Below are 27,966 nucleotides of genomic sequence, written 5' to 3' on the forward strand. Positions count from 1 at the left end.
CAACTGTCACTTCTGGGAACGTCTCAGACTTAATTAAATTCCTGACCCTTTCCTCAGATGATCTTCAGGTGGTCTGTTCTCAGCAGGAGTCTGTGAGGAAGTGACGTGTGAGTTCTTTCTCTTCCAACCAGCGTAGCACCTACGTTAGGTCCTGCGTCTCTGGAAACCTCAGTGAGTTTTTGCCATGATAAAATGAAGGTTCCAAGATGCTCTTTCACAACAAACCCGACGGTGTGCTTCACATTATTTACAGAAGAAGGTGTTCGAGAAGGTTTATTGGGGAGAGAAAGGAGGGCGAGAAGGAGGGAAGGAAGGAAAGAGGGGAGGGAGGGAGAGAAAGGAATTTGTTCCTCTGTGCCTCAAGGAGAATCAGCATTCATGGAAAGTAAGCGTGCTATCAGGCCCCCACGGTCGCCAGCCTGATCATCTAGCAAACTGCGTCCCGGGGGCAGGAATCTAAGCAAGAGAAGAGCGCCAAACTGGAGGCCTTTGTGTTAGGGTTTGTTTCTTGGTTACACTGGACACGACCACAGTGGAGGAAATAAAACTCCAGGAGAGAAAAAAGCATAGCTAGAAATACATCTTTAATAGATAAAAAAGTAGTTTGCTTATTTTTCTTTCCTTACTACCCCGTTGGATGCTAACTGTAGTAGCATCTCTGCCGAAGTATTGTGCTGCTCTCGGCACCCCTCGGGCTGTTATTATTGCCCCCATTCGTCTTGTGCTGGACTCACGCTATCTCTGTGGGGTTTTCTCTGCCTCCGGCACCGGGTGGATACATTTCAAGTGGAAGCGGTGTCGCCTGGAAAACTGCAGAAGGCGCTGTGGCGCTGTGAGGCCAGTGACAAGTCTCAGGTCTGGTGCTGCAAGTTGGTGGTGGCCAGGGAGCCAGGGCTGCGTCCGCGTCCACCTTCTCCTGTGAAACGTAGTGCTGTCCCCGTGCCGCCTCAGAAGATGGAACTGCAGTGTGTGTGAGTGCGTTTGTGTGTTTAGGTGCATGGATTTGTGTCGTTTCCTCAGTATTCCACATCACGCATCACTCATCGAGTGTTTCGGTAAATAATCTATTGCTAAGCATTGTAAGGAAATCTTATCTTGTAATTTCTTACTATTTCAACTCGCTCTAAGTCACAAAAGGACCAAGAGTTTCACACTGGAAATTACTGCCTACAGCGTGAGAATATTTGTTTAAATATTGGTCCCTTTACGTTACTAAAATGGCAGCGTTTTAACAATTTCATATCGAATTAAGCAAGGAGACTTTTAGAGGGAACTCTCAGAACATGAGAAAGACAAAGATGGAAACCTAGATAACTCGGGCTTTTCCGCAGGCCTCATAAGGAACATACCGCAAGCACCTCCCTCCATTTCTGACCTGACCCTACAGCCTTGAGGTTAAGCTTTGCTCTCTAGATCCCTTCCTTTCTCAAGAAAACCCAGCTGCAGCTGGCCAGGGCCAGGAGGGGACCCAGACCCAAGACAGGACAGGTTTCTCCATGAAAACCCAATCTACTGTGGACATGGAGTGAGAATCCTGGAGCTCTATTCTGAAATTGTGGACCCTCAGTGTTGGGGACAGCCTTATCTTTCCAGATAGAGACAGATTATCTTTCCAAATAGATAATCAACCAGGAAATGAGGCACAGACAGGGGCACTGGAAAATTCAAGGGGGCAGATTTGGAGATGCCAAAGCCACTACAACTTTAATTACTAAGCAAAAAGCGGGTAAAAAACAATGAGTCAGTTCAACTAAAAATACTCACCATATACCACCAAAAACTACAAACGCAGAGGTGATTGGCGGGGCTGCAGTGAATGGAGCAGCGAATGGCGCAGTGGGAACCAGGGCAGGCTCGCCCGCCTGTTCCTCGCCTGGCCGGCGTTAATTGCAGTCGGTCGCTTTCTCAGAGTTCCCGCTGAATTCATCCCGCTTCCTCCGTTGCCACTTCCTCCACCCTAATCGGCGTCCTTGTGTCTCAGCCTGGGTCTGAGCCGTCCTCTGATCGTCCCGGCTCTTTCTGCGCCCCTCGACGCCGCTCACGGCCTCCACGCCGACTGTGCTTATCGTACTGATCTTCATTCGGACTCAAGCTTGTCTTTTCCTCTTTCATTCTTCCTTTGCTCTATTATGACTTTCATTCTCTAGCATTATATTGTATAGTTTTGCCCTATATTTTTTCAAGAAAAAGCGTGGGGGGAGATCCTGTTCCTAAAGCAGTGTTTTAATTACATCATCCTCCTGTTCAAAAATCTGTATTAATCCCCATTGCCTACCAAAACCAAAACCAAACCTCCTGATCTTTCCATTCAAGGCTTTATACCAACTGACTCCATTTCTTTCCCCTCCAGTCTGTTGCTGTAATTGTCCTCTTGCAGGATCTCAGTGAAGTCAGACCACCTGACTTCACCTCTTTGCTTCCGTCCCGCGGAGCGCGCTATTCTTCGCCCAGGTCGCCCTTCCTTGCTCTGCTCTGTGTCCTGACCCCGCCCACCCTTTAGTTCCCACTCAGAGTCCGCCCGCTCGCATGAGCGAATTGGCCCGATTAGCAACAGTGTCTCTCTCCTCCCGTGCTTACTCAGAGCTCAGCGCAGACGCCCCCGGCTGCTGAGTGGCAAGTGCGCGGAAGAGGCTTCAGCATCACAGCCCCGCCCACACCCACACCAGCACCGGGCCTCCTGGGGGCTGGGGGCAGCTGCATTTATTCCCCACGGCAGAGGAGCTAGGGAGTGATTCATCCAGGGTTTTCTTTTCAGGTTCCTAGGTTCTGACAAACGTTATCACATTAACTCAGCTGATTTATTTAGTTTTATATTTGTTTTTATTTTTTATTGAAATACAGTTGATTTACAATGTGTTAGTTTCAGGCTTACAGAAAGTGATTCAGTTATACATATATATATTCTATTTTAACATTCTTTTCCATTATAGGTTATTACAATTTATTGAGTAGAGTTCCCTGTGCTATACAGTAGGTGCTTATTGGTTATCTATTTTATATATAGCAGTGTGTATAATTTCATTCCAAACTCCTAATTTATCCCTCCTCCCCCCCTCTCCCCTTTGGTAACTATGAGTTTGTTTTCTATGTCTGTGAGTCTGTTTCTCTTTCGTGTGTAAGTTCATCTGTATCACTTTTTTAGATTCCACACGTGAGCGATATCATGTGCATTTGTCTTTCTCTGGTTTACTTCACTTCGCGTGATAATCCCTAGGTTCATCCACGATACAGCTGATTTCTTTCCAACGTGAAATCTCCCGGAGATAGTTTGGATTCGTTCATCACACTGCCGTGCCTGCACCACTGCCAGCCCCATCACCTCCCGCTCCCATCACCTCCTGCATCCCCTCAGCGCGTGTCTGTACTGTGCCAGCATGGCCTCGACTAGAAGGAAGACACCGAAGTAATAGCTTAACTTAGTTTCAATGGGTTGTAGCTGAAACAATTTTAATTATAAAATACATTAAGCGACCAAATGTCATGTAACAGGTACGCACTGTCCTGGCGTAACAAATGCTGCTCTGATCTGCCCGTCGCGGTAGGTCCCGAAGAAACGGCAGCCGGTGCCCACTCACACAGCACCTGATGAAGAGAGTGAGCTGCAGCCCCCCTTCCCTCCCACCTGCAGACGCGGAGACAAGGCAGGTCCCACTTGCTTAGAGAAGCAGAAGAGCAGCGGCACCAGGGATAGCTCTCAGGCTGAGCCGGCCCCTTCTACAACAGCAGCGGACTGCCCGGACCCGCTCGCGGTTGCCTCTGTGCCCCCAGAGCCTTCTCTCTGCGCGAGAAAGGTCCAGGACAGCTTCCCCGGAGGCAGGTGCCAGCCTAGAAGGCTGCGCCGACGGCTGAGGAGACGGGCGCTGGGGCGGGACCTGGACCACCTGCCTCCTGTCACACCTCGGGCGGCGGGGGGCGGAGGGGCCAAGCTGGGCTGCGGGGTGCGCTCCTTGTGGGAATGAGATCTGGGGCGCTGGCAGCAGAGGCGCACATCAGCGGGGGAAAGGAAAGGCAATCTCAGTCGTGCTCCCGGAAGCTTCCGCACAGACAAGAATGTACAGCACAGCTGAACTGAGGCAGAGGGAAAGCCCACCAACGTTTCGTTCCTTTCCTAACTTAAGGGGGGAAGAGGCTTGGCTGAAATACAAGGCCCGGCGACCGGGCGAGGGCTCTTGTGCACGGCAGACGCCTCCTGCGAGGATTCGCATCTCCTCTTCAATTGAACACCCACGTCCTATGGCTTAATTTCTGTACCTGAAGATTTTATTTTTCTGCCTTTTCTGCAAAAATAGAGTATACGGCACTGAATTTCTACCATTTACACATAAGATTTAGCTCTTTGAGGTTTGGAGCAAGCAAAATTGCATTTGCATGGGGCGGACATTCAACTGACTGTGAACTGCAGTAAATACTCTTATTTACTCTTCGTATTAGTCGCCTATGAGTGCTGTGACAAAACACTATACACTTGGCGGCTTAAAGCAGCAGAACTGTGTCCTCTGACAGTTCTGGAGGCCAGGAGGCTGAAATCCAGGTAGGCCGGGCCCTGAAGTCTCTGGGGTGCTCCCTTCTAGCGCCGCCGCTGGTTGGGTGCGGCCCGCAGTCCTTGGTGCTCCTGGGCTTGCAGCTGCCTCGCTCCAGCCTCTGCCTCTGTCGCCACAGCCTCTCCTCCTATTCTGAGGAGGACCCAGAGCTGAGGGCTGACCCTGCTCCTGTCTGATCTCATCTGAATCAGTTACATCTACAAAGAGCCGTTTCCACATGTGGCCGCATTCTGAGGTTCTGAGCGCACGTGAATCTGGGGGGGCACTGTTTGAGTGGACCCCCCAGTGTATTACCCACTGCAAGTTTATTAGCATTGAATTAGGTATCTCTAGACCTTTCTGTTTGTCATCAAACTTGTGGTATTGTGTACTCGTGCCTGTGTATGTATGTGTGTGTGTGTAGACCTTTAATGAAATCATTTAAAAGAAGTTAGTATCTACCTTTAAATAGCAACAGTCTCATTTATGAATATATTCATTAACCCACTTGACCTAGAAGAGTCTAGATTCGCACACAGTTAGTAGCAAAGTTCTTCAGCTTCAGGACAAGGCAGCTTCCCAGCGTCGCCTTCCATTCCTCCCGACTGGTCTGGGAAGTGGCATTGACGTGAGTGGGTGCGAGCAGGTTATGTGAAATAAGGGCCTCCTGTGGGCAGCTCTAAATGGGAGGAGACTTATGGATGAAGGAACTGAAAAGTTAAATACAGATAAATGATACCTAAAACAGCTGCCTGGCTGGACTTGTCAGGGCACAGCAGAACGACCAGCTTTGTCTTCACAAAACCAAATCATGGTCAGATTCATGGTCAGATACGTGGGGTGACCCCGAGGCGTTTTGCCCTAAGGAGGGAGGACGGGCAGCTGCACAGTTGTCCCCGGGGCTGAGGTTGCAGCCAACACTTGTAAAGTGTTCTAGCCTCACTGCTAGTCAGGAGGCTTTTTTTTTTTTTTTTTTTTGAGGAAGGTTGAGATCATTTCCTTTGTGTAAAAATGGAAGGAAAGAAGACTTAAGAAGGTGTCCTCTATGGACGGCATAGACCACCAGCAAGTCTTGGATGCTTTCCGAAGGTGAATGCCACCCCCCGCTCCAGGCCACGCCCCCTCAGTGCCTTCTTACTAATGTTGGAAAGAGGGTCTGTTGCGCCATTAGCCATTAAGAGGACTCACCTGCCCGCAGGCCGGCGAGGCAAGCGTTCGAGCAGAGGCGGGTAGGACGGCCTCCCCCCGGCCCCCTCGGGATCCCTCTCTGTCCTGGAGGCGGCCTCGGCCACACCCTGGGGTCGCTGCCAGGCCAAGAGGCCGCAGACTCGGTTCCTCTCGGTGCTCCTCTCGGCTCCTCTCGGTGCTCCCGGGCGGTCCCAGTGCCCTTCTCCCAACCTGCGCTCGCCCCGCTGCTGCTCGGCCCCGGTGCCCGGAGCCGAGCGCGCCCTCACGGTGAATTTACTGTGAATTACCAAAAGGGATGTCCCTTCTGCCTGGAGCCTTCCCTGCAGCCTCGGGTTGGGCCAAGTGCCGCTTCCCGGTAAGCTTTTCGCAAAGCACATAACCCTAACCCGGTGCTTCCTATTCCTGTTTCTGTGTTTCTGGCTAGCCTGCCTCTTCCAACTCGCGGAAGACTTTCCTCAAGGTCAGGTCCGTTGCTCCCCGTTTTTACTTACAGCCCCACCACGTTCCCTGGAATAGAACAGGTTAAAATTGCATGTTCAACGGAACCGAAGGGCGTGTGTTCTTGAAGACACCTTAAACCCTAAGGGAAATCACATGAAAGAAGGGATTGGAAATTAGAACATGGAATCTAAAATTTAGTTTAAATACGTCTTAATCTCACTAAGAGGTGTAGACAAAATTATCACTGAATATTCATTTGTAAGTATTAATACAGTACCAAAGAGTGACTCTTGGAATTAGCACAGCAATTAAGAAGTCTGTTGTGCCACTGGTATAGATATTTAGGCAAAACACACTTTGTTAGAGCTACTTCAAGATATCTCAGTCTGGAAAAACTGAAGTTTATATATTTGTTTGCTTTCAAAATACTTCAGCCCATGTACAAATTTTCCCTTTCTGGGAAAGGGGGGGAAATGATAAATTACATAGATAAGAAAGGATGTTGAAATTATGATAAAGTACAGAAATATAAAATACTATGTTTATAGGGAAGAGAGAATAATAAAAATTATCATGAGACAGCGAGCAGTCATGTAACTTCACTGAGTTTTTCTCCTGACAGAGGCCGCTTTAATCATTTCTTGCTATTCTGGGCATGTTATTTGTGCTGCTGCAGGCTTCTGTGCTCTTCTTTGTCAGTTTGAGCCATTCCTTGGTACAAAAGTGACAAGTGGTGGTGGTGGAAGCTGACAGAATGAGGTGCAGGGCTGCGTCTTGCTCATTTTGGGGATGGGGGTGGAGACACAGAGCCTTCTTACAAGCATTTAGGTTTCTCCTGCTGTTTGCAGGGTGAGTGAGTGGTTGCCATATCTGAAACGTATCTCAGACAAAATCTAATCCCTACCAGCTTCTTATACCCCCTCTCCACCGAAAACAACCCACGTGTCTTAGGGCCACATCACACAAACACATTCCATGGCTGTCTACTTTAATCATGAAAGACTAGAGAAGTTTTGTTCGTTTCTGTATCTGTGTTTCCCAGCTGTCCCAGTGAAAGGGAACTCCCTGGGGACCTGGGGGTATTGAGGTGAGCTTTTGCTGCGGCTGCATAATGTGTACGGCGTTCTCGGGCACGCGAGCTCCTGCTGTTGGCGTTTTGATTCCATTCCTTTAATATCACCACGCCTCCCTCCAGGCTCACTGCTCTCACACTCCCACCTGTTCACTGGCTTTGGGGGGATGTTCACATCCTGATGTAAAACGTGGTTCACAGCCCTCGACCGCTGGCCTTGGCTAGGTCACTCAGCTTCTTTTGCAGCACATGATGGGGTAGAAATTGAAGGATGGGCGCAGACACGTGCGTAGGCAGGTAGATAGAGGCACATGCAGAAGAAACTACGCGTGCCCTACAAATGACTCTCATCGAAAGTAGCTAAAATCTATCCTGTTCTATTAGAAATGGTCCGTGAGGAAACATCTGATGGCAATGTAAAACTAATTTTTTAAAAAATCCCATAGAAATGATGGCCACTGAAGGCAATTAAGAGTTAACAGTTTTGATGATTTCAAGTGTATAAGAATCTAATCCTGGAGCCATCTAGAGGGAGTTATTTTTAGTAGATATCTAGTGCTCAGAGGTCTCTGTGGCTTTCAGGGCCAGAGCATTGCTTTAGTCCAGTAGTTTCTGAAAGAAGAGAAATCAGAGAAGAGACATTCCATAGGTAGACTGAACAAAAGACAAGACTAGAGTATGATTTTTTAAATGTTAATTGGTCAGTCCATAAACCCTGGTTTGGTTGCAAGGATGAGAAATTCATTAAAGCTAATTTTAGAAACGGCAATTTTGAACGTGACTGTCCTGGAATCCAGCTTTAAGAAATAAAGCTCAGGGCTTCCCTGGTGGCACAGTGGTTAAGAACCTGCCTGCCAATGCAGGGGACACAGGTTGAATCCCTCGCCCGGGAAGATCCCATATGCTGTGGAGCAGCTAAGCCCGCGCACCACAACTACTGAGCCTGCGCTCTAGAGCCCGTGCTCTGCAACGAGAGAAGCCACTGCAGTGAGAAGCCCGTGCACCTCAATGAAGAGTAGCCCCGCTCGCCTCAACTAGAAAAAGCCCATGCACAGCAACGAAGACCCAACACAGCCAAAAATAAATAAATAAATTAAAAGAAATAAAGCTCAACTTTGTAAACTAGAAAGTCGCCAGTCAGCCCGTCACTCTCTGAATTTTCAAAGTGTCTCTTCGTTGAAAATCTCCATTCTTCTCTCTGGAGATCAGCTTCTTCTGGAAGGTTCTTCTCACCCATCTCTTTGGCTTGCAGCAGGCTTGGGTTCCGGAGTACCAGCTGGCCTTACCAGTACCAGTACTGTGAAGCCTCCTTGGGCAGCATTCTCGGCTCACAGTTGCTGTATCTTTTAGGTCAAAATATTAAGAGAGAACATCTGATTAACTAATCTCCAGTCGGCTAGGATGGAAGGCAGGTCCTCTGGTACAAACCTTGCTCTCCAAGGCTTACTTCTTTCTGGAACATCTAAAAAGGGGATGGGGGATGGGGGATGACCGTCGCCTGAATTACATTTGCTGTGACACCAACTATGTACAAGGTACTGTGTTTGGCAATGAGAGAATATAATAGTAATGATATTTCTTGACCATTTATCACATGTCAGATGAGAAATTTAAATATGTATGTTTAATCCTGCATCCTTATGCTGTAGGTATGATTATTACCTATACTTTACAAATGAGGAAACTTGAGGCTTAGAGAGGTTAAGAACATGGGCCGGGCAGTCTGACTCCACGCCATTCCCGAGCCTATGTTCTTACACACAAAAAGGTGACCTCCTTTGTCCTGGCCTGTGAAGGAAGCTATGCAGCCAGTCGTCTAGCTGCAAAGATGGGTGCATAAACCCAAACAAAGCAAGATGGCATAATTAGGGGCGAAGTCAATGCATAAAATAATGCTATGTTATTATATTCTAGAGGGGAGAGAGAAAGGACACTGTGAGCTGAGCGATCAGAGGAAATGAGGTCTCTCTTTGCCTTTGAAGGGTGCAGGGAAGAGCGGTCCTGACAGCTTAGTGGAATGTGTGAGCTCACAGGTCTCCTGTCAACCCCACCTGTTAGCATCCTCCAGTGATTTCCAGGCCAGTGTGGTTGAATTAGTGCCACAGCTCGGCCTCTGAACTCCTTGGCGTTCTCGCCCCCCTCCAGTGACCCCCGTGGCCCCCCGACTGCCCCACTGCACCCCCACCTTGTCTTGCCAGCAGCCTCCTGTGCATCGGCCCTGCAGCATCTGCTCTCCATGCCTCTCCCTCCCTGCCGCGCCCTCCTGACCTCTGGCTTCCTGTCAAGCACCTGTTCACCGTCCAGATTCCAGCTGCATCAGCACCTCTTCGTTGAAATGTGCCTGTTCTTCCCCACTCTGGGCATTCGGAGGTGGCCAGTCCCCTTTCCTGCTCCTATAACACCTGGAAGCATTTCTTACATCACGTACGACGCTCTGCACAGCCACACCTTTGCACGTTCATCTCTCCTCTAATACTGAGCTTGTCTCTTGTTCTTGCATCTTCAGCACTTAGCAGAGGGCCTGGCACACAAAAGGCTCTTCCTGAACGTCTGTTGCCTGGGTGGATGGATGGAAGGCGTGTGGGATAACCGTAACTGTGGTTACCGTGGGATAATGGTAACATTCAGGTACCACTTAGTAGGACCGGCAGTGTTTCCACAAGGCTGTCCCTTTCAGCTTCATCACAGCTCTGAGGCAGGTAATCTAGTCAAGGAGACTGAGCTTCCAGAGGGTAACATTACAAGGCCAGGAAGTACTGAAGCTGGGTTTTCTGAGCTCAGCCTTCTTCTGCACAAGTTGCTTCTAACGTGGAAGTTGGTTTGTTTAGAGGGAAGCTGCCAGGATGTGCTGTTACTCCCCGAAAGCACATTTCCCAAAGTGGGAATATTTGCCCTGAATTTTAAGGTAATGTGATTCTTTTTGGAGATGCCAAGGAAAAGCTACTAAAGGAAGCTATGTGAGAGCAAGATAGAGTCGCCACTCAGGATGTACTAAAATGGTGTCACCTACCTTTCTGTGCCAGATTCCTTGAGACCAAGGGGGTGGCCACTCTCCGCCCGAGCCCGGGGTCAGGCTCAGAGTCTCAGGCCCGCCCTTGGCCTCGTCACAGCCCCGTCATGAACAGCGACCTGCTGGGGGCCCGGCTGCATTTATCAGTGTTAGTGCATGAGGACTGAGAGGCAGATGGTTGGTCCGCAGGTCTAGCAGTTCAGACGTTTCATTCTTCAAGCCACAGTTACGGTATCATTTTCCCACAGCGATGAGTACACAGTAGATTGGATTGTGTTTGACTTTCTAAAAAGATACTCCTATAATTACCTTTTAACTTTCAAAATTAATGCAGAATCAAACTTATTGTAAAAATAGAGAAAAACAAAAATTGATTTTCTCTCCTGTTTTCTTCTCTCTCTCTCTCTCTTTTTTTCTTTTCCTCAGACAGCTTCCCTTTATGTCTCAGGGCATAATTCATTCAGAAATCGAACTTTATCTACAAGGTGAGGATTAATGACAGCTTCAATAGAAGAAAGTACAACATGATTTTGGTACAACTGACAGCCGGGACATCCCCAGGTGCCCCCAGGATGTCCCCTTAGGTAGCTTAGCCTTCACATCAGATTTCCAGCTATTCCTCATGGTGAAAATAGAAGCATGTATAAAGTGTGTCTTGGCAATGCAAATGCCCTCCTGTAAGTTAAAAATCAACCCAAGGATTTGCTCCCATTTAAGAGTTAAAGTCACACTTTTTTTTTCTCCCACTTATAATGTCATTAGACAGATCTATCATTAACTGCACTTTGCTTTTATTTTTTCAGAAATGCAAATAAATCATCAAGCTAAAATACAAGAGGAAGCAAATGGTAAGTGTTATTGCCACCTTTGTCTTTTTAATTATCTGAAATAATTTATTTCTGTTTTAAGATTACCTGCCTTGTACAATTTTTAAGATATTCGTATTGAGTTTAAACTATTGATTAAAAATACTTAAAATGAATCTAGAAACAGGTATTAAATTATAGCTTGATTTATAAAGAAACGAGCATAAGTAACTTTAGCCACAAAAGCTTTTTCCCTTCAGTAACTTAAATGTATAGGGGAAATAATTATTTTTCAGAGGATTAATTTCTATTAATATACTTTTTGTTAGCCACTAACTTTGCATATTGGTTTCTCAGTTTTATTTTTAAGTCATTTGAGATTAGCTTTTGCTATTAGATCCTCTTAAAATCAACTTGCAACTGTGTTATTAATATGTTTACACTTTAAAGCTGATCTGGGTGAGGTAAATACAGATTCCTAATATGCATGTCAAGTCAACAAACATCTGTGTTTTCAACAATGTTTGTACTGTGTGTGGGAATTTGAAACCAGGCTAGGTTTAATGCTAGCATTATTATATTCATAAAGTCCCGTACCCACTAGGATGGTTGCTGAGATGCAAGCATCCTGTCCAGGCTGATGATTAGCATTTGCATTTATTGATGTTAGAAATTGCATTTCGGCTTAGATTTTACTTGATGTTTTTTAGTTATTTATAGAGAAAAGGCTGTGCATGTGTTAATATGGACAGAATTTTATTAATGTTCTGGAATCACTTAGTAAGTAACTTTAAGGGGTCTCAAAAGGTCTGTGTCTTACAATAAGGCCTTAAGTAATAGAGCTTGAAATGACATTCTAAGTGGAAAATTATCCATTAATTCCAGAACTTGGCAGGGCATATATGAATAATAGAGGCTAATAGTTTTAAACTGAAGATTCTAATTAAGGATGGAAGTGTTGAAATTCCTTTGTTAATAATATTAGCCATGTAATCAATATAAGTGTTACCGAATATAGTGAACTTACGTTATACAGCAGAGGTGTTTACCTAGGAGTTTGGTAGATATAGTTTATCAGTGTAATTTTGGTTAAAATAAACTATTATAAGGTGGTTTTTTCTGGTTATTATTTCTGTGGTTTTAGTTTTTTCTTATGGCCTCACTAAAATGTCTTCTTTTTTTAACATCTTTATAGGAGTATAATTGCTTTACAATGGTGTGTTAGTTTCTGCTTTATAACAAAGTGAATCAGCTATACGTATACATATATCCCCATATCTCCTCCCTCTTGCGTCTCCCTCCCACCCTCCCTATCCCACCCCTCCAGGCGGTCACAAAGCACCGAGCTGATCTCCCTGTGCTATGTGGCTGCTTCCCACTAGCTATCTATTTTACGTTTGGTAGTGTATATATGTCCATGTCACTCTCTCACTTCATCCCAGCTTACCCTTCCCCCTCCCCGTGTCCCCAAGTCCACTCTCTATCTACGTCTTTATTCCTGTCCTGCCCCTAGGTTCTTCAGAACCTTTTTTTTTTTAGATTCCGTATATATGTGTTAGCATACGGTATTTGTTTTTCTCTTTCTGACGTACTTCACTCTGTATGACAGACTCTAGGTCTGTCTTCGTTTTTACAGTACTAATGTGGATTAATCGCAGACCTTAGTTCGTGAGACACTATCATTTGTCTGTGAATGGTCCTCTTTTATTTTATTTCATTTTTAAATTCTGAAGAATATGATCTTTACTATGTCTTGGGATATTGTTACCGAAAGCGGGGTCCCTGCTCCGTTTCAATATGATTCTAGAAATACATTGATAGTCTTATAGTTAGGTGAATAAGCTAATTTATGGTGTGGCAAGAACCCTGAGAAGTTAGGAAGTCTAACCTGATGAGGCGGGGTTCCCTCGGGGTTCAGTCCTGAGGAGCAACCACGAGTCTTAGATTTCGAAAGCGCATGAAGCACATTTACATAATTCATCCCTTTTTATGTTGCTGCATAAAATATGCTATTTCAGTGTAATGGTAAAGGAAAGGAAAAGCAAGGAATCAGCTGAGCTAATTTCATTTTGGGGTGATTAATAATAAGTACAATTAGGTACCATCACTAACTCTGTGCCATGTTTAATGAACTCCCACAATTATCTAAGACATATTTTCCAAAGCTTGACACCTTATAAACATAAGTATAATTCTATAGGTAAAATCATTGCCCTAGTAAAACTGCATTTCTGAGTTAGACTGGACTTGGTCATGAGATAATATTCTTAATGTACATTGCTGGATTGAATTTTCTAACTTGTCAGTGCCTTCTGTGTAACGCTCTTATAGCTAGCCACTATACTAAACCCTCTTATTAAGCCAATACGTTTATAGTAATCCTATAATAATAAGTACATTTAAATGAATTCTAATTCTAATACATTTTCACAAGATACTTTTGAATGATCTGGAAAAACAGCCGTAACACATGTGAATGATCATCATGCACCTTTTCTTGTCCTAAGATGCTATCTAGGTCCCTGGTACAATGTGCAGAAGCAGTAATGGGAACATTAGTAGTGAACACATACAGGATTTGCTATGTCGGTGCTGAGTGTTTTAGATATACTCATTTATGTAATCCTCAAAATAACCCATGAGGTAGATAGTATCACTGCTCCATTTTACCGGTGATGAAACTAAAGGACAGAGAAGCTTTTTGTTGGTTTGATTTTTTTTAGCTTGCCTGAAGTCACACAGGTGGCAAATAGCAGATTTAGAATCTGAATCCAGACGGTTTTGACTCCATAGCCTGTACTGTTCTTGCTTTAAAGGAACGCCTTCTAACTTCCCACGGACATTAAGAATGCGTGTGTTTATGTGTGTGTATATATCATCTATATCTTTGGATTTACTTTGTTGTGTTATTTTTCTAACTTATTAGGCCATATTTTTGGATTTTTAGCTTTCAACCTCATTCCGGGCCCAAGTGAGAGTATGTTTTTAACTGTCAGGGGAGATTATCATCGTTATTGTTATTATCCTTATTAATCTCTTTTCCACCTAGAACCTTTGTGGAGACAAATTGTGTTTCTGCTAACCCCCCTTTGCTGACACTTATTTGCTGGCCCACCTCTCACCAAGGCTGCAGCCCCTTTGGGCTCACTTCCAAAGTTGCCAGGCCGGCCTGCTCCCACCCGCTTGGGAGCCCAGCCCGGGGCCTCAGCACCTCCACAACAGGTCAGCCGGGCTTTCTTTCTTTAAATTTTATTTATTTTATTATTTATTTGGTTGCGCCGGCTCCTTAGTTGCGGCATGTGGGCTCCTTAGTTGCGGCCGGCAGCCTCCTTAGCAGTGGCATGCGAACTCTTAGTCGCGGCATGCCTGTGGGATCTAGTTCCCTGACCAGGGATTGAACCCGGGCCCCCTGCACTGGGAGCGTGGAGTCTTACCCACTGCGCCACCAGGGAAGTCCCTAGCCGTCTTGATTTCAACTGTGCTCACCCCTCGGTTTCTGCCGATGGCCCCTTTTATCGTTATTGTTACTTGGCACTGGGGAGTTTTTCTTAACTTCCTTGGGAATGAGATAATGAACTAACAAGTTTGGGGTTTTGAGGGTTTTTGTGTGTTTGTTTTTGCCATTTATTTGGAATCTAATGGTGTTATAGTGCAGGGCAGGGGGTGGGGGTGAGGGGATGGTGGTGGTGGTAAAAATCTCATCCCAGGAAACTGGCTCAGAAGTATCAGAAACTGCTCTTAAGTCAAGCAGTTAGTGAAAGAAAGAACTCAGTGCTTCACCGTTGCACAAAACTGCTGCGCTCGAAGTGGCTCTGCTTCCTACACGCCCTCGAGGGTTTCTGACTGGAGGGACTGTAACATTCTTGCAGCACTTGCGCATTTGTTTACAGGCAATGCCAGCTCTTTGTAGCCTGATTATTAGCAACGTGGTGGATTATCTGTGGTAAAGAGATTAAAATATTTCCTGTCTTCGTGATTCTGTTTTCCATATATGCTCACTGGCCTCACAACCCACATGGCATCTGCTCTGGGGAAGAAACTGAAATTTAATTATTAGCCTCAGCTAAACATAATTAAGAACATAAACTGTCCTATGAAATCCTCCTGCATCCCGAATTTAATGTCGATGGCTTGGGATTGCCCCCTGCTCCCATCACTTACGGCACAGTTTTCAGTGGCTGTGTGGACAGTAATGAACTCCTGCGTCAGAACCTTCTGCCCGTGTCAGTCTGGCTTCCTGGAGAGGAGGACACAGCGGGGGTGCCTGGGAACCGGGCCGGGGGGGTGCGGTTAGGGGCCAGCGTCGCAGAGAAGTGCCCGCGGTGTGCGCAGAGCACGTGCCAGCGAAGCCGCCTCTGGGCTTTGCCTCACCGGCCCTGACACACACGGCCTGCACCCGGGTCATCAGACTCCAGGGACTAATGGGCAGGAGGGGCCGTGTGTGAAGAGGTGTGGAACCCGAGGAGGAAGGTGAGCCTAGTGCGCTCTCCGCAGCAGAGGCCAGATGTTTGCTGGGACTTGCTGTTCGGTGCCCGGAACCTTCGGCGTGGGTCTAAGGAAGAGCTAAGTGAGCAGCCAGGAAGAGGACACAGGGCTTCCCAGCCCCCTGCTTGGCTTTCGCCTCATTTTCTCCTGCCATTAAATAGCCAGTGTTTGGCTAGTCATTCGTGTGCCGTTGATTCTAGAATATTGGTCCATGCCTTTCCCTGACTGAGACAAAAAACCCATAATTCAACACAGTAATTGAATGGAGTGGATTTGACATTAGCACAGAAATACTGTGACCTCAGCATCTTCAGAATATCCAACAGCTATGTAGACACATTGCCACAAAGAGCCTACTTTGAACCAGTTTGTGTTTAGAGATAATTCACAGATAGCAGAGTACAGTTTGGGGTGAAATAAATTAATCAAGTGGTTCTTACTTAATCTGAGGCAAGGTTTCTCAGCGTTGAGACTGCTGACATTTGGGGCTGGATAATTCTTTGCTGTGGAGACTGTCAAATACATCACAGGATGTTTAGCAGCATCCCTGGCCTCTACCCACTCCATGCTAATAACGTTCAACCCCAGTTGTGACCATAAAAAATGTCTCCAGGCATCACCACATGTCCCCTGGAAGCAAAATCAGCCCCCTGTTGGGATCCACTGAACTAGAGAATCGTGATTCTGTTGGAAAAGGGGGCTGAGGGGTGTCGGAAGGGGGCAGACTGCATCTGCTACAAATGTTTGCAGTTATAACATTTCCTGTCCCATACACTCTTCCAGAACCTTGCCAATTCCTCATCAGAAGGTGGAGTCACCTGGGCAAACTTTTAAGACTCCCTCAGCTAAGCGTGTGGGGCAGAAGTTACGCTATGTGACATTTCTGCTGTGCACCGCAGGTCCTGAAAGGCGATGTCGCTTCTGCCTGGCCCTGCCTCTCTCTCTGGGGATGTTAGGAACCCAGCCCCCATGCTACGGGGAGGCCTAGACCACGTGGAGAGGTCTGCTTGTGGAGACACAGAGGCTGTTGCCCTGAGCCCTGGCGGAGCTTCCAGTCGTGTAAGAGCCATCCTGGAAGCAGATCCCCCCCGCCCGCAATGGAGCCACCCCAGCTGACACCGTGTGGAGCAGGGAAGAGCCTTCGCTGCCGAGCCTGCCCCAAACTGCAGGCACATTGGCAAGAGCAGCAGTCGTTGCTGTCTTACGGCATCAAGCTTAGGGTGGTTTGCTGCACGGCAGTCGATGACCACAGCAGCAGAACTGGTAGAGGGTAGCTCGCGGAGACGTGCATACCTCAGTCAAGACTTGACTTCTACGTAAAATGAAGGTCATGGGTTGCTGTTCTAGTGACTGGTGTACAGCGATGTGCTTCTGAAGGTAGGTTGGGACCTAGTAAACTGCTCGGCGATCAGAACACAAAGTACTTGAGAACTGTTAGCAGATACCCACAGGGAGGCCTCTAGGTCAGCCAGAGTGAGGTGGTGGTGAGCAGAGGTGGAGCGGCACGGGGAGAATTAGCAGCGAGTGTGAGTCGGAGGGGGATTTTGTGATAGGACGCCTCTGATGAGAAGCTGGAATCCAGGCTGAGGCTGGTCACAGGGAACCTGGGCACCTGACAGGAACTTGCCGTTTAACTGTGATGCCGTCCTCCCTGCCAAGGGTCAAGGTTTGAAGTGGAGCTGAATATACCCCCCAGAGGGGCAGGGGATTCATGGTAAACTGCCCTAGAGAACAGTCATTCTACCTGAATAGTGACATGTAATGGGTTCCAGCGTGCAGAGAGGCTACTGAGCATCTTGGTTAATAGCGTGGATTCTAAATCTTGATGGTACCACTTACTCCCTGCATGGCTTGGGTAAATCACTGTATTTCCCCGTGTCTCAGTTCCTTCTTTTAAAACGAAGACAATAATAGAAACGATCAGGCTGCTGTGAAGATTAGGTAAAATTATATCTGTAAAGCGCTTACACAGACCCTGGTGCGTCTCATGTGCGCAGTAGATGCTCATTTTTAATCTCCTTTCCCTGGTGATGAGATGTGTCATGGGTCTTGAGCATCTGACAGCAGCCCCACTGGACCAGCATCTGGGCTGGAGAGGGGAGCAGGCTGCACCGCTGTCCACGGTCTCTGGCACTGCTACCCCACTTAGAACTGGGGTGTCCTTCACCACAGCAATACACACTGAACAGAACCTGAGAGACGACAAGAGATTCCCCCTAATCCAACATCAGTATGAAATATATAATAGATTCATTGCTGATAGTGTTCTATGGTTGTTTTCCGGACTTAAAGTGGAGAATATTAAGCACTGTTTGAAAGCGTTTTATTCTAGGAAGCATAACTGTTTCTAATTCAGAATCAAATGTTTCCCAACTCGTGTGGTAGTCAGCATGTAATTTCTCTATTGCTTTACGTGTATAATAGGATTAATAATATTTGTCTCTTGGAAGAATAAAAATATTTGTAAAGTACTTAAAAATTTCAAAAAAATCTCATGATCCTCTTATGAGGTTGTATTTTGAAGGACTTGTGAGTTTATATACATAGAATTGTTTGGAGATAAAATGATCAAAATTAGAATAAAGTAATAATTTGTCTTATTTACAATGTCTTTGCCAATCTTATTGAAATGTATTTACTTACCCTTCAAAATTTGGGTCATACGAGGTCAATATTGTTTCTATTATCTTTGTGCTAATAACAAGACCAATTATGAGGTAAATAACAATGTCCTTGTCCTTTGTACAAAAAATAACACTAATGACATATCATCAGAAAGACTTGTTCTTTGTTAATTGAGAAATATTTTTATATTGTGCTGAAACATCCCTAATAATACCTTGAATGCCCTTCCTCACCCATGAGGTCTTTACTTTTCAAAATCCTTCTTAACAGATCCCCAAACGTTGTATGCATCTTTCACTCATTCTTTGTCTGAGAGGCTCCCGTGTGCTGGTGTTGTGCTAGGCGTTGGGGACACAGGGACATTTAAGATAGAAACGTGCCCTTCAGGGGGTGGGAGGCATGGAGAGGTGGCGTTAATTTACTTGTCTAAGGGCTGAAGTGTGCCCGGGTCCAGGAGAGCAGGGACAGGCTTCATTCTCGTGAGTGGGAAGGGCGTCTGGAAACGCTCCTTAGAGGGGGTGACCTTGAGCTGAGCCCGGGGTCAAAGGTGTTCAGGGGGGTGGGGGGGGGGAGCAGAAGAGGTAGGTGAGGGACATCCTGGTTGAGCCTGGAGGTGGGAAGGGGCCCTCTGGATGGCTGGAGGGTGGAGCAAAGCAAAGCTGTCCTGTGAGGGGGCCTCAGGGGTAGGAGGCTGCTTTCGGGGGTGCTGTGGCTCGGCGGGTGTCAGTATCACCAGCAGAGTTGAGTTAAGCATTTCACAGGCTTGCCGATCTGTAAGTAAGGTTAAAATCCCGCCGTGGAAGTAAAGATGGGGAAAGGCCCCTCTCAAGGAGCCAAGGGACGGTGGGTGGAAGGGATTCTCGGATTCACCACGTGGCGTCTGGGGGACCCTCCCCTGGGGCTTCGGGGTGGAGGCGGATCTGTTTAACTTCCGGGCCTGCAGTTCTCTTTCTCTTCCATCTCCCCTGCGCCGAGGCTCCCCTCCACCTAGCAGGCGCTGCGCAAGCGTCTCTGCGGCGGCGTGGTACCTGTCTTCATAGGCTGGCCCCACCTTCCCTTCCCGTAACCAGGCCCGCGGAGGTGCATCTGCACAGGCACACTGGGTTTTGTTACCTTCACTGCATCTCCCTGTGATGCTTGGGTGCGTGTCAGGGGCATGCGCTGCTGTGTGTGTGTCATCAAGCAGAGTGTGCCAGTCCCACAGTGTTCACTGTGCTTTGTGTAACCGCAGGCAGCTTGAAGACTTTCCCTCAGTATGTGAACAAGCAAGTGCATGGTAAGAGCTTAATTTCCATGCATCCTCCCCACGTTTCTTTGAGTATTCACTCAGTGGAGAGTCGCCAAGTAACTGAAACCGCTTCTGGACACAGAAGTGTCTGTATTCAACCACAGGGACAGTTTTCTGAGCCACCAAGTCAAGTCCATGCACCCCTGTAACACAATGCACAGAATAAGGTAAAGATGAAGTGCTCAGATCTAAGAAAGGGCTTTGAACTCCACCAGCTACAGGGACTTTGTTCACCAAAGTAACTCGCTCATGCCTTCCTGAAGATACACCTCCAATTAGTAAGAAAACTTGGAGAGGAAAAAGTTACCAGCAGGCCCGCAATCTGTTTTGTTTTTCCCCCTTTACCTGGGAAATGAAAGGGATGCCTCAGTCAAAGTCCTTGCATACATGCTAACAGTCAGCCCTCCTGGAAAAAACACAAACGGTGTCTGTAGGTAAAAAGATAATTGAGAGCTCCTGCCTGTGAACTGGTCTGAACAGCTGCTCCAGTTGTTTCTGCACAAGAAACCACCCCAAAACTTAGTGGCTCGAAACAGTGATTTATGTTATCTTTCAGTAGATTGTGTCTCAGCTAAGTGGGTTTGCCTAGGTGAATCTCCTGTGATTTCAGCCCAATGGTTCTGCCGCCGCGGGTGCTCACCTGGAGTTACCTACCTGCCTGAAGCCTCGCTGTGTGCCTCCGGGGGCCACGAGAGAGTGTTCTGACAGACCCAGGCTGACTTAGACTCGCAAGTCCCAGAATGTCACTTTTGCTGTGTTGTATTGGCCAAGGGCAGCCCAGACTCACGGGGAGGGAAATAGACTCCACCTCTTCACAGAGCAGTAGGGTGGTCACATTGCAGAAGAGCAAGTGGGTTGGGAGTTATCAGCGAGGAGTTCTCTAAATCATGCAGCATGACACAGCAGGATACGCCTGGTTTGTCCAGGCTGCCTGTTGGAAATAAACCTGGTGTTTGTGGATTGGGGCATGCTTGGAAACTGTTACGTGAGCTGGGAAATCGATGGGGCGTGATGGCTCTGCATTGCCTTGTTTATATCCCACATGTTCAATCTGAACCAGCACGTGTTCCGCTGCAGGCTGGAGAGGACCTTTTTGAGTTGTATTGGTCATCCAGGGCAGGCATTAGCGAACTTTTATGATAAAGAGCTGATTAAGATGCATCTTAGGCTTTGCAAGCCGTGTGGTCTCTGTGGCAGCTACTCAACCCTGCCATGTAGCACAAGAGCTCCCACGGACAATCCATAAACAAACGAGGGTGCTGGTTCCAGTGACACTTTAATTACAAAAACAGGCGGCAGGTTGGATTTGGCCAGTGAGCCATAATTTGCCAACCCTGGTCTATGATCTTTCCAAAGGAAGAACGCTTAGCTTGTGGTTTGCTAGTGAATCACCGGTAAGCTTGGTATTAGGTGAGATCTATAAACTCTGTTGAGTCCGATTTCCTGATTTGGCTCACGTGGTCCCTTAGAGCCTCTTGAATGTCCATCACAAGGCTTGTACGTAATATGGACACTTAATATCTGTAAACCAGCTGGTTAGCAAGTATTATGGAATTCCCATTGTTGGCATAGCTTTGTATCCTGAAGTTCAGGATTTTCTAGTTCAATTGTGTATATACTTATTGCCCTTAGGTGCATAGGAATGTCAAACGACAGAGCCTATACTTTTCATTGTTAAAGTGGAAGTTCCTGTTAAACCTTACTTCCTTATTGACAAGAAATCCAAACTTACTACGGGCTATTTAGAGATCATAAAGTATATCTAGACTTCTTTAAAAATATTGTTGACACAAAAGAAAAATAAGCCTACTAGGACGAAGTCTCCAAGAAATTTTTTCTTTTTTCTGTAGCAGGACTTAGTGTCTTCCCCAATTTAAGGTCAAAAGCCAACAAAAAGAGAATAAAATGGGACCGTCTGAGGTAGATTATCAACAATGGCATTTTTTAAGCCTTTCAAAACACTGGTAAACATAAGAAATACTTCAATTACATGAAATTCTGTTTCTTCCTTTGGGAGTTTTGAGTTAATAGAAATGATTTCTAAAGGGGTTAACAGATGACCGTATTTTTGGGTATGATTCCTTGGTTGAATAGATAGCAGCTACAAGGAAAGAAAAAAGAAAGAAAAACTTGTATAGACAGAATATCTGAACTCATGTTCTTTTGATTTTTTTGGTGAAAAAGTTTCACAAATTACAGAAAAAAACTTGTAACTGTGACACATATTATAAGCAATACAAAAATTATGAACATATTTCTAACTCTGATAAAAATCAGCTGTTTCTCGGGACAGTAGAACTTTTAAATATAGACTCAGAGTGTTCCTCTATGTTATTTTCTACAAATGTTCCTATTCTGTATTTTAGATACTGAGACATTCTTAGAGAAGTTAAGCGATCATATTTTAAAAGTATACTGTAGAAATATTGGAAAATACTTACTTTCATCCAGTGGTAGAAAAGAAAATTATGCCCAGGAAAACTTGAAAATCAACAAAAATCATCACGTTAGATATTTCATTAGTAACTCCACCTTTAAAGCTCATGTCCTGGTGACATGCTAATTCCAGAAGGGAAGAACACAAGAGTATTATATAAATCCATGGATCAATGTTGTTTGCCTCTGTTTTAGTAAACAAGACATCCAAGCTGATGTGCAAACTCATTCCTGACCTTCTCCCCATGAAAGCATGATGCCAGGTCCCAGGGCAGGCTCAGGTGGCAGGGAAGGAGATGAGGATGAGATGGGAAAGATCTAGAAAAAGGAAAGAGATTCTTTAACTTCTTGAATTATTCATCAAAGCCCAGGTGGAAAGCTTTCTGTAAGAATCGATATCGTGATAGGATTCTCAGTGGAATTATAGTTTGAAATTTGCATGTTTCCTATTTTCCTATGTGAATAACAGTTCCTCAAAGCATACTTGCCACAGGGTAGAAGGGGCGGAGGGGTCCTTTCTCAGGTCTGTACTCCTGGGCCATCTTGGCACCAAGCCTTAAGCTCCGCCTTCATTATCAACTCTAACGTTACGCAAAATTTACTTCACACAAGTTGTGTTAAAGCAATCAGATATATGAATGATCTTTGTGGACACATTGGGGAGGGGAGAATAGCATTATGTATTGAAAGGAAGATAACGTCTTGGAGACGTTGCTGAGAACTCAGGTGTCCGGGTTGGTGGTGGGTCTTAATCACATTTTGAAAATGTAAAAAATGCTCACAGGGTGGTGTGTGTTCATGGAGCCTTTGGAAATAACTATAAAGACGTCTTTAAATTGTCCCTGCAATCCAGGGATGACCCATGATGAGTGGACTGTGTGCCCTGCATAGATTTCCAGCCGACAGGACCTCGTCCTCTGTTACGCCTGACTGCCTGGTGCACCTCAGCGTCAGAGGGTTTACTGCTGCGGGGTTGATGGTATAGTTTTCCAAAGTGCACCAAATGATCAAATAAATACCATCTCAGTTCGTCTTTCCAGCTAAACAATCGTAGAACAAGCTGCAGATCTTTTGAAAAGATGTTTTCCGTCATTCTCTCCTCGCTCAGCCTTCCTGTGTTCCCAGCACCACCAGGGCAGGGAGCTCAGCCATCCATTCTGCTTACATGATATGTTGTCTTTCTTTATTTCAAATCCCTCTTTTCTTCATCCTCCGTCTCCCAAACCCAACTTCCTTTGCTGGGTCCTACATACAACATTCCAACCCTTAGGGGACTCCAGTATTTTTCCTTGAAAAAATTTTTAGCTCTTTTTGCTTTGTTTTTCGGTCTTCTGCATCGTCTCCATGATTTTGCTCGGATCTCTAAAGTGTGTCACCAGCCCCGGCTTGAAAGGGTGACTCCTAGTGCAGATAATGCCTTCATGTTAGGCTGTCAGCATGTCTGTCACCCATTCCCACCCACACATCTGCCAGTGATGCCTAAATAGACTCCTAAATCCGCCAGCCAAACACCTAGTGCTAAATTCCCCCAAGTATCTGTTGTCGTGAAAAGCCCACTGCTTATTTGCTTCGTAATTAAAATGCTATAAGATTGCCAAAACTTTTCTACATGCTACCTTCCAAAAGGGAGTCCATGATTAGCAATGATTTTCATACTTCTTAAGTTCACAAATTATTCATTTCATAACTAAGATTACGCAGAATTCCTCATTTCCTAATATCAGTGTGGTTTTCCTCCACAATTTCATATTGATTTCCTTTCTCCTTTGCAGAAGGAGATTGGAAGGTGACTGTTGTCACTGGGGATCTTGAGAATGCCGGCACCGCGGCAACAGTATCCCTTTATGTCTATGGAGAAACGAGATGTTCAGGTCCTATTATTTTGGGATCTGGGAAACACCAGCTGTTTAACCCCAACCATGCAGATATATTCAAGGTAAAATTGATATAACTTTCTTACTAAGACGTATTACAATACACATTCTCAAGAGGGAATAGAGAAAAGTTTTGTTTGTTTGCTTTGGTATTGCGTTTGCATTACATTTTCTCAGTAAACATGAAATCTTTTATCCTGAGGGAGCTGGGAAACAAGAATAATGATGGGAATATAAGACTTTTGTTTCTCCCTCGCTTTCTATTTGTATAAAGCCAAAAAGTATGTGAACTTTAGAAGGTTAAAGAATTAGAGTGAAAACATTTACTCCTAATCTTGCCATCAAGTCAGATGTTTCCATTTGGAGTATCTGTTTTGGTCCTTGTCTGCATCCATGGAGTACGATGCTATGCTGGAAAGGTGGTTCAGCCTCCACCAAAGGTGGTCCAGGCTAAAACACGGTCTGAGGGGTCAGATGGCCAAGATTCAAATGCTGACCCTACCTCTTACTAGCGTGCTGACCTCTGCAAGTTACTTAACTGCTATGTGCCTGAATATCACTTACCTCGAAGGGTTACCATGAGGATTAAATGAATTAATCCATGGAAAGTGTTTAGAGCAGTATCTGAAATGCTCAATACATGTTTCCTATTAATATTGTAGCACATAAGCAAATTTGTAGCCCTTTATTTAAACAAGGAGCTAGTCTTCCCAGTTATAATTTTTATTGATTAAATATTATGTATATGAAATTTACCACTGCATTACCAAAGGTAGATGAGCATTTCACTATTGTTGGATATTTAAATGGCTTCTAGGTTTTAGCTATTATAAATAATGCTGTAACAAAGACATTTTTTACCTTAGTTTCTTCTTTTTTCTTACCAAAGCTGTCTTCTTTCCTTATGACACTTTCTGAGAAATGGGATTCTCTTGATCCATTCTGACAAAGGACTTTGTAAAAGTGTCTAATTTATAGCACAGTGCCCAGCAAGACATAGTAATTGGCAAATCTTAATTGTTATTAAATCATTACTACACACCCCAAATCATGGTGTTTATTTCTGCCATATGTAGTGTTTAGTATCTTTCTTTTTTTTTTTTGCCCTGCAGTAAAACTGATGATATATTAAAAAAATCTTTTTAACTTTTTATTTTATATTGGATTATAGTTGATTTACAATGTTGTGTTAGTTTCAGTTGTACAGAAAAGTGATTCAGTTATACATATACATGTATCTATTCTTTTTCAAATTCTTTTCCCATTTAGGTTGTTACATAATATTGAGCAGAGTTCTCTGTGCTATACAGTATGTCCTTGTTGGTTATCCATTTTAAATATAGCCGTGTGTACACGTCAATCCCAAACTCCCTAACTATCCCTCCCTCCCCTACCCTTCCTCCCTATAACCATAAGTTCATTTCCTAAGTCTGTGAACCTTTTAATTAGAATTTCTCAGCACCTTGTTGCAAGCTACCGTATGTGACTGTGGATCTATGTAAGTTATCTTCACTTCTTACCATTTTGTTAAAATAGCTTTGTGAAGACGAGTTCACGTACCATAACATTCACTTGTTTAAAGTGTACAATTTTTGGTGTTTAATATATTCTCAAAGTTGTACAACCATCACCACGCTCTAATTTGAGAACATTTTCATAACCCTCCCTCCAAAATCCATATGCAGTAGCAGTAACTCTCCAACCCCCTATTCTCCAGCCTTTGGAAATCAGTAATTTCTTTCTATCTCCACAGATTGGCCTGTTCTAGATAGTTCACATAAATGGAATCATACAACATGGAGTCTTTTGTGTATAGCTTTCTAAAATTTAGCATAATGCTTTAAGGTTAATCCCTGTTGTAACAAGTATGAGTAGTTCATATTTTATGGTTAATATTTAATTGTTTGGATAGACCACATTTTATTCAGCCGTTTATCAATTGATAGGCATTTGGGTTGTTTCTATTTTCCAGCTATGAATAGACATAATCATTAGGTATAATGCTGCTATGAACATCCATGCTTGTGTGTGTCATCGTTTCTCTTGGGTAGACACCTAGCAGTAGCATTACTGTATCACGTAGTAACTCTGTGTTTAACATTTTGAGGAGCTGCCAAATTGTTTTCCGAAGTGGCTGAAACATTTTTACATTCTCACCAGCAACGTCTGCGGACTGTTATTTCTCTGCCTTCTCACGGAAATGTATGATTGTCTGTTCTTTGATCCTAGTCGTCCTGGTAGTTGTGACATGGTGTCTCATTGTGGTTTTGAGATGCGTTTCCCTAATGACTAGTAATGCTGAGCATCTTTTCATGCGCTGGTTGGACATTTGTATATCTTCACTGGAGAAATGTCTATTCAAATTCTTTGCTCATTTTTAATTGGATTATTTATCTTTTTACTAAAGAATTTGAGCTCTTTATATATTCTGGATATGAGTCTCTTATCACATATGTGACTTATAAATGTTTTTTCCCATTTTGTGAGTTGTCTTTTAACTTTCTCAATGGTATGGGTTTGAATTACTTCTGGTGTCCTTTCAATTCAACCTAAAGGATTCCCTTTAGTTTCTATTGTAAGGCTAGTGATGAATTCTCGGAATGTCTTAATTAGCTTGTAGAATTCCTGGTTGACAGTTTTTCTTTTGTCCGTTTGAAGATGTCATCCTACTGCTCTCTGATGTTTTCTAAGTCAGCTGTTAATTTTATTGAGGATCCCTTGTATGTGATGAGTTGTTTTCTCTTACTGCTTCCGGTGTTCTCCCCTTATTTTTGGTTTTCAGTAGTCTGTGTTGTGTCTGGAAGTACACAGGCTTCCTGTTGGTTTTCACAGCTACTGGGGTTGCAAGGTGGCTGAATTTTAAGGATATTGTGGAACTGGTGAGAGAAGAATGGAAGCAGATCAAGTTACAGTGCACAAACCCTTCTGTTCTTACCAAGGTTTAGCGTTTTCATTGAATAAGTACTCCTCAGATCATTGCGAGCCTTTGGTTGATTTCCAGAGTTCTTGAAATTTTGATTTCAATCATTTTTGCTATCGCATTTTTGGAGGAGTGGATACATAGAGGGACTCAATATGTCATTCCAGAAGTCATGCTCTCCCCTTTATCATATTTTGTCCTATTAAACTTATGTTCCTCTATGAAATCTTCTATTTACGGCTGTGATTTCTGTAATTCGCTGCAGACGAATAAGAACCGACCCGATGTAAATGTGACTTTGCGCCTATAATATGTCATGTGACCAAATCCATGAAATTTAAGAGCTACCAGCCAAGTAGTGTTGAAACACTGACTATCTCATTACTGTCAGAACAGTGAAAATTTCCCTTTTGTATAACTGGTTCATGTTGTATGTGGCAGTGGGGCAACTGTAATGTTCTCCTGATCCAATCATAGATCTTGAAGGGAGCCTTGATTGTAGGATGGTATAGAGAGTGGAGAAAGATTCTTCCTTCAAAAAAAGGCTTCCAAAATAATGTCAAGCTTTGCAGCAGTTTTGACAGCTACCCTCCGTAGACTACAGAGTCAACCCTAGAGGAGCACCTGAAATGTCACTGAGAGACAGGCTGGAAAAAAATGAGACATCTTTAGAAAAATGACCAAGACAAAATCAGAGCAAAATCAGAGCATTAGAGCAGAAAGTTCAAAGAGAGCAGGCAGAGAAGAGCTCCTAGACCGTAGGGCCTGGGCCTCGCTCAGCTGCTAACTCCTGGATCTTACCCGTTGACTGACATAGACGAGGCAGCCCTGAATGTTCACGTCGCAAGCAGGGGCGTTAATGACAGTGACTCGGCTGGAGTCCGTTGGACATTTGCTCATTGCCCTTGGGGCGCTCATTGTTAAATTTCCCTTGTGACCCTTCTCACGTTGAGGGCATCATAAAGGATCCCATGCATCTTATATGGTTATGATTTGCTTATAAACCTGCCCAGAGATTCAGCTGAGCTTTTCATTGCATTTTTGCAAATTGAAACACTAAATAGTACTCTCTCTCCGTTGCTTGGGCAAAGTTAGTGGCTAAGCCCTTCACTCCTAGAAGGCAGTTTCCTGCTTCTCGTTTACTACTGAAGAAGGCAATTCGTTTTGTACATGAACAGGTTTAATATTTATTAAGCGCTCACAGGGCACTTGCACAATCATTTGAATATCGCTTATGTTCCTAGAATAGAGTGCATCATACATTTTTGCCCTTTTAAGAACAATTTATACCAGCAGGAATT

At 44.7% G+C, this 27,966-nt stretch overlaps 1 pseudogene across 1 annotated transcript in view; it reads left to right on the forward strand.

Moving 5' to 3' along the window:
• Nucleotides 1-27,966, forward strand: part of LOC309974397 (lipoxygenase homology domain-containing protein 1-like) — an 89,848-nt pseudogene that overhangs the window by 2,626 nt on the left and 59,256 nt on the right. Inside the window, exons 2-5 of the transcript in view lie at nt 772-925; nt 10,658-10,716; nt 11,035-11,079; nt 23,644-23,807. The product of the transcript in view is annotated as a lipoxygenase homology domain-containing protein 1-like (transcript). The remainder of the gene's footprint in view (nt 1-771; nt 926-10,657; nt 10,717-11,034; nt 11,080-23,643; nt 23,808-27,966) is intronic.

Source organism: Leucopleurus acutus, assembly GCF_964270905.1.
Source record: "Leucopleurus acutus genome assembly, chromosome: 17".
In the NCBI taxonomy this organism is placed as follows: domain Eukaryota; kingdom Metazoa; phylum Chordata; class Mammalia; order Artiodactyla; family Delphinidae; genus Leucopleurus; species Leucopleurus acutus.